Here is a 6,623-nt window from a genome sequence, read left to right on the forward strand (position 1 = left end):
CCCTCTTCCTGGGCTCCTGGCCCTGTGAAAGTTGGGAAATACTGACTTGGGAAAGTCCTCTCTGGAGTGACCCTCCTCCCAGAATTTGCTCTCCAAGTGAAGGCAGCTTGAAACAGTGAAGGGAGTATTAAAAAAAAAAAAAATTATAGAGGCAAAACAAAAGCAAACAGAACAGATCAAGACTCCCAGAGACAGGACAAAAGGAAGAAAACTTTCTCCTGAGGATGAAACAATTGCACCATTAGTGCAATCTTAAAAATTTCACCACATATTTAGGGCAAGAATCACATGAAGAAGAGCTGAAAACTTGGGCACTTCCAAAGGTCTAGAATAAGTTGAACCAAGTATCAAATCAGAGCCTCAATACAAAGCCAATCAACAATAAAACCCTAGGTGATAGAGAAACTGATATTCACAGTAAACTCATAAAATAATTAGATGCTTAGACATCAGTAAAAATTACAGGCCATACAAAAAAAAAAAAAAAAAAAAAAAAAGGAAGACATGATTCAGTAAAAGGAACAAATTAAAACTTAGGAGTCACAGAATTTGGAATAATTAATCAAAGATGTTCAAACAATCCCCTAATACAATTCAAGGAGATAAAGCAAAATATGGCTAAAGAGAAAACGGATATTAAGAAGGCATAGGGTAAGGATAAAGAATATGAAAGTATGAAAAGAAATATAACAAGGAATTATGGAAGTGAAAGGCAAAATAAAAGAGATTAAAATACACTAGATGCACACAACCACAGATTTGAACAGACAGAAGAAAGAATCAGTGAACTAGAAGATAGGACAATCAAATCTTACAATAGGAAAAAAACAGATAGAGAAGAGAATAGAAAAAAATGAGCAAGGTCTTATGGATCTGAATGACAGTACAACATGCAAAAGCGTATGTGTCATGGGTGTCCCAGAAGGAGAAGAGGAAGGAAAAAAGGACAAAAAGAATATTTGAGGAAATAATGGTCAAAAAGCACCCAACTCATGAAAGACAAATATGCATGTCCAAGAAACACAATGTAATCTAAACAGAATAAATCCTAATAGACCTACTGCAAGACACATACTGAACAAAATGTCAAATACCAAAGATAAAGAGATACTCCTGAAAGCAGGAATAGAAAAGCTATTTGTCACATACAAGGGAACTGCAATAAGACTAAATGCCAATTATACATCAGAAACCATGAAGGTGTGAAGGTAGTGGTATGATATATTTTAAGATACTGAAAGAGGAAAGTTGCCAGCTAAGAATTCTTTATCTGGCAAAACTGTCCTTCAAAAATGAGGAAGAGTTTAAACTATTCACAGATGAACAGACACTGAGACAGTTCACCAACAAGAGACCTGCCCTGCAAGAAATACTAAAAAGAGTTCTTCAGGCTGAAGGGAAAAGACAAGAGAGAGAAGCTTGGAGTAGAGTGTAGATGAAGACTATCAGCAAGGGTAACTAAAAGGGTTGAAAAAGAGATGAAAAATAAGATATGACAAATAAAAACCAAAGGATAAAATGGTTGGAGTACTGACTTCACAGCAATAACATTGAATATTAATGGATTAAACTCCTCAATCAAAAGACACAGGTTGACAAAATGGATTAAAAAAGCATAATCCATCTAAGAGACTCACCTTAGACAAAAAGACACAAGTAGGCCGAAAGTTGAAGAGTAGAAAAAGATATTCCATGCCAAAAGTAACCAAAAAAGAGCTGGGGTGGTTATACTAATATTAGACAAAATAGACTTTAAATGGAAAACTGTTTGTGCCGGTTTGAATGTATTGTGCCCCCCAAATGCCATTATCTTTGTAGTCTTGTGGGACAGACGTTTTGGTGCTGGTTAGATTTGCTTGGAACGTGCCCCACCCAGCTGTGTGTAATGATTCTGATGAGATGTTCCCATGGAGGCGTGGCCCCACCCATTCAGGGTGGGCCTTGATCAGTGGAGCTATATAAATGAGCTGACTCAAAGAGAGAAACGGAGTGCAGCTGGGAGTGATGTTTTGAAGAGGAGCAAGCTTGCTAGAGAGGAACATCCTGGGAGAAAGCCGTTTTGAGGCCAGAGCTTTGGAGAAGACGCCAGCTGCCTTCCTAGCTAGCAGAGGTTTTCCGGACGCCATTGGCCATCCTCTGGTGAAGGTACCCGATTGTTGACGTGTTACCTTGGATGCTTTGTGGCCTTAAGACTGTAACTGTGTAGCAAAACAAACCCCCGTTTTATAAAAGCCTATCCATTTCTGGTGTTTTGCATTCTGCAGCATTAGCAAACTAGAACAGATTTTGGTACCGAGAGAAGTGGGGTGCTTTTGCTGCTGAGTTTGCAAATACCAAACATGTTGGAAAGGCTTTTTAAATGGATAAGGGGAAGATTCTGGAAGAATTGTGAGGAGCTTGATAGAAAAGGCCTAAACCGCTTTGAAGAGACTGTTTGTGGAAATATGGACTCTAAAGATACTTCTGACAAGGACTTGAACAGAAATGATGACTCTGTTGTTGTGAACTGGAAGAAAGGTGATCCTTGTTTTAAAGTGGCAGAGAATTTGGCAAAATTGAGTCCTGGTGTCAGATGGAAGGAAGAATTTGAAAGTGACGGCCTGGAATACTTAGCTGAGGGGATCTCCAGACTACGTGTGGAGGATATACCCTGGCTTCTCCTTGCAGCTTATAGTAAAATGCAAGCAGAGAGAGATAAACTTAGAACCGAATTCTTGGGTTCAAAGAAACCAGAAGTTGATGATTCGGAAAATTACAGGCTTCCAGTGGGTGGAATCCCAGAAGCTACAGCCCAACATGAGGATGTAACCAAACACGGAACCCAGCCGCCATTTCAGTACAAGCCAAGATTGGAAAAGGAGTTAAGCAGAAAGGATTTGTGGAAAGTCCTATTGTCTAATGGCTTTGACCCCTGTGTGCTTCATGCAAAGCCAACAGAATTTTTGCGAGATCTTTATAGACAGAGCCATTGCCGGTCTGGACTGGAGGAGACAGACAAGGAAAAAATTAAAGGAAAAATCTCTTCAAAGACAGAGCCATGGAGGTTGAGGTCTGGAGTCAGGAGGTCTTGGGCTGGGAGAGCGGAGCAGTCCACATGCATGGAAAGGGTGAGTTTGCCCTGGAGGTCGAGGGCGGGCTTTCCGCCTCGATGCTCTGGAAGAGTTTTGTCGTCTGAGGTCCCAAAGAGGGCGGAGCACATTTCCAGGGAATTGGGGAGAGCCTGACTGCCACCCCACTGTTCTGAAGGGGTTGAGCGTGTGCCCTGGAGATGGAAGGGAATCCGGGAGCTGCCCCGATGTTTGAGGAGGGTGGGGCCAAGAAGGTGGTCTCCCCAGTGTGTGGATATGTTGGAGCACTCACCCAAGCATTTGGAGAGCAAAGGGCTGCCACAAAGGCACTTAGGAAGCATTAGACTCCCGCTCTCTCAAGCCCCAAGGATGCAACATTGTTCTGTAAATGACTCAGACTTTGAAATCTAATGGAGTTTGTCCTGTGGGTTTTAGGAACTGTTTTGCTCCTGTTAACCCTGTTTTCCTTACTGTTTCTCCTTATGGCAATGGAAATGTTTATCCTATGGGTGTCTCTCCTTTGTATATTGGGAGCACATAACTTGTTCTAAGTTCACAGATCCACAGCTAAAGAAAAATTATGCCTTAGGACTGGCCATGCCTGTAATTGATTTTGATGGGATCTTGTACTTAACTTTTGTTACTGAAATGATTTAAGTTTTTGTGATATTGTGATGGAATGAATGTATTTTGTATTTGGAAAGATAATGTCATTTTGGGGTCCAGGGGGTGGAATGTGCCGGTTTGAGTGTATTGTGTCCCCCAAATGCCATTATCTTTGTAGTCTTGTGGGACAGACGTTTTGGTGCTGGTTAGATTTGCTTGGAATGTGCCCCACCCAGCTGTGTGTAATGATTCTGATGAGATGTTCCCATGGAGGTGTGGCCCCACCCATTCAGGGTGGGCCTTGATCAGTGGAGCTATATAAATGAGCTGACTCAAAGAGAGAAACGGAGTGCAGCTGGGAGTGATGTTTTGAAGAGGAGCAAGCTTGCTAGAGAGGAACGTCCTGGGAGAAAGCCGTTTTGAGGCCAGAGCTTTGGAGCAGACGCCAGCTGCCTTCCTAGCTAGCAGAGGTTTTCCGGACGCCATTGGCCATCCTCTGGTGAAGGTACCCGATTGTTGACGTGTTACCTTGGATGCTTTGTGGCCTTAAGACTGTAACTGTGTAGCGAAACTAACCCCCGTTTTATAAAAGCCTATCCATCTCTGGTGTTTTGCATTCTGCAGCATTAGCAAACTAGAACACTGCTATAAGAGAAAATGAAGGACACTATATATTAATGAAAGGGGCAAGCCATCAAGAAGAAATAACAATCATAAATATTTATGGAACCAACCATAGTGCCCCAAAATATATGAGGCAAATGTTGGAAAAACTGAAGGGAAGAATAGACTTCTCTATGGTTAGAGTTGGAGACTTCAGTGGCCACTCTCATCAATAGATAGAACATCTAGACAAAGGATCAATAAGGAAACAGTGAACTTAAATAATACAATAAATGAACTAGACCTAGCAGACATATACAGAACACTGCACACCAAAACAGCAAGATACAGAAATTTCTCAAGTGCTCATGGATCATTCTCCATGATGGACCAAATGTTGGGTCACATAACAAGCCTCAATAAATTTTAAAAGATTGAAATTATACAGAGCACTTTCTCTGACCATAATAGAATGAAGCTGGAAATCAAGAACAGGGAAAATAAATGGAAAATTCACAAATATATGGAAGTTTAACAACACACTCTAAAACAGTCAGTGGGCCAAACAGGAAACTGCAAGGTAAATCAGTAAATATTTTGAAACAAATGAAAATTAGAACACAATAAATCAAAACTTATGGGATGCAATGAAGGCAGAGCTGAGAGGGAAATTTATATCCCTAAATGCATAAATTTAAAAAGAAGAAAGAGCTAAAATCGAAGACCTAACTGCATACTTAGAGGAACTAGAAAAAGAACAGTGAACTAACCTCAAAGTGAGTAAAGGGAAGAAATAACTAGATTAGAGAATAAATAAATGAAATTGAGAATTAAAAAAAAATAGAATTAACAAAACCAAAAGCTGGTTCTTTGAGATCAATAAAATAGACATTTAGCTAAACTGAAAAGAAAAAAAAAAGAGAAGATGTAAATAAATAAAATCAGAAATAACAGGGGTTCATTACTACTGACCCCAGAAAAATAAAAAGGATCATAAGAGAATGCTATGAACAACCGTATGCCGAAAGTTAGACAACTTAGATGAAATGGACAAATTCCTAGAAGCACATGAACAACTTACACTGATGCTAGAAGACACAGATCTCAACAGATCAATTACAAGCAAAGAGATTGAATTAGTCATCAAAATCCTCCCAACAAAGAAAAACCCAGGACCAGATGACTTCACATGTGAATTCTAACAATCATTCCAAAAAGAATTCATATCAATCCTGCTCAAACTCTTCCAAAAAAGTTGTAGAGGAAGGAACACTACCTAACTTGTTCTATGAGGCCAACATAACCCTAACACCAAAACCAGAAAAAGATACAAGAAAAGAAATTTACAGACCATTTTCTCTACTGAATATAAATAGATGCAAAAATCCTCAACAAAAGACTTGCAAATCAAATCCAACAGCTCATTAAAAGAATTATACACCATAATCAAGTGGGTTTTATTCCAGGTATGCAAGGTTGGTTCAACATAAGAATATCAATTAATGCAATACACCTCATTAACAAATTGAAGGAGAAAACTGAAATGATCATTAAATTGACACAGAAAAAGCATTTGATGAAATCCAGCATACAAAGTCTTGTATTTATAAAAAGTCTTTTTTATAAAAAGACTTCAAAAGATAGGAAAAGAAGGAAACTTCCTCCACATGATAAAGAGTATATATGACAAACCCACAGCTAACATGATGGGTCTCAATGGTGAAAAACTGAAAGCTTTCCCTCTAGGATCTGGAACAAAACAAGGATGCCCACTGTCTCCACTATTGCTCAACACTGTGTTAGAAGTTCTAGCCAGAGCAGTTATGCAAGAAAATTAAATAAAAGTCATCCAAACTGGAAAGGAAGAAGTAAAACTTTCACGATTTGCAGGTAACAAAAAATCTGCAACAAAACTACTAGAGCTAATAAATGAGTACTTCAAAGTGGTGAGATCCAAGATCAACACACAAAAATCAGTAGTGTTTCCATAGATTTGTAATGAGCAATCTGAGGAGAAAATCAAGAAAAAGTTCTATTTACAGTAGCAAATAAAAGAATAAAATATTTAGAAATAAATTTAACAAAAGTTATAAAGGATCTGTACACAGAAATCTATAAAACATTGCTAAAAGAAATCAAAGAAGACCTAAACAAATGGAAGAACATTCCATGTTCATGGATTGGATGACTAAATATTGTTAAAATTGCAATTCTACCCAAACTGATTTACAGAATAAATGCAATTCCAAGCAAAATTCCAATAGCCTACTTTACAGGAAAGGAAAAGCCAATTATCAAATTTATTTGGAAAGGCCACTATTAAAAAAAACAGAAAACTATGTGTTG

Source organism: Choloepus didactylus, chromosome 6 (assembly GCF_015220235.1).
Source record: "Choloepus didactylus isolate mChoDid1 chromosome 6, mChoDid1.pri, whole genome shotgun sequence".
In the NCBI taxonomy this organism is placed as follows: Eukaryota; Metazoa; Chordata; class Mammalia; order Pilosa; family Megalonychidae; genus Choloepus; species Choloepus didactylus.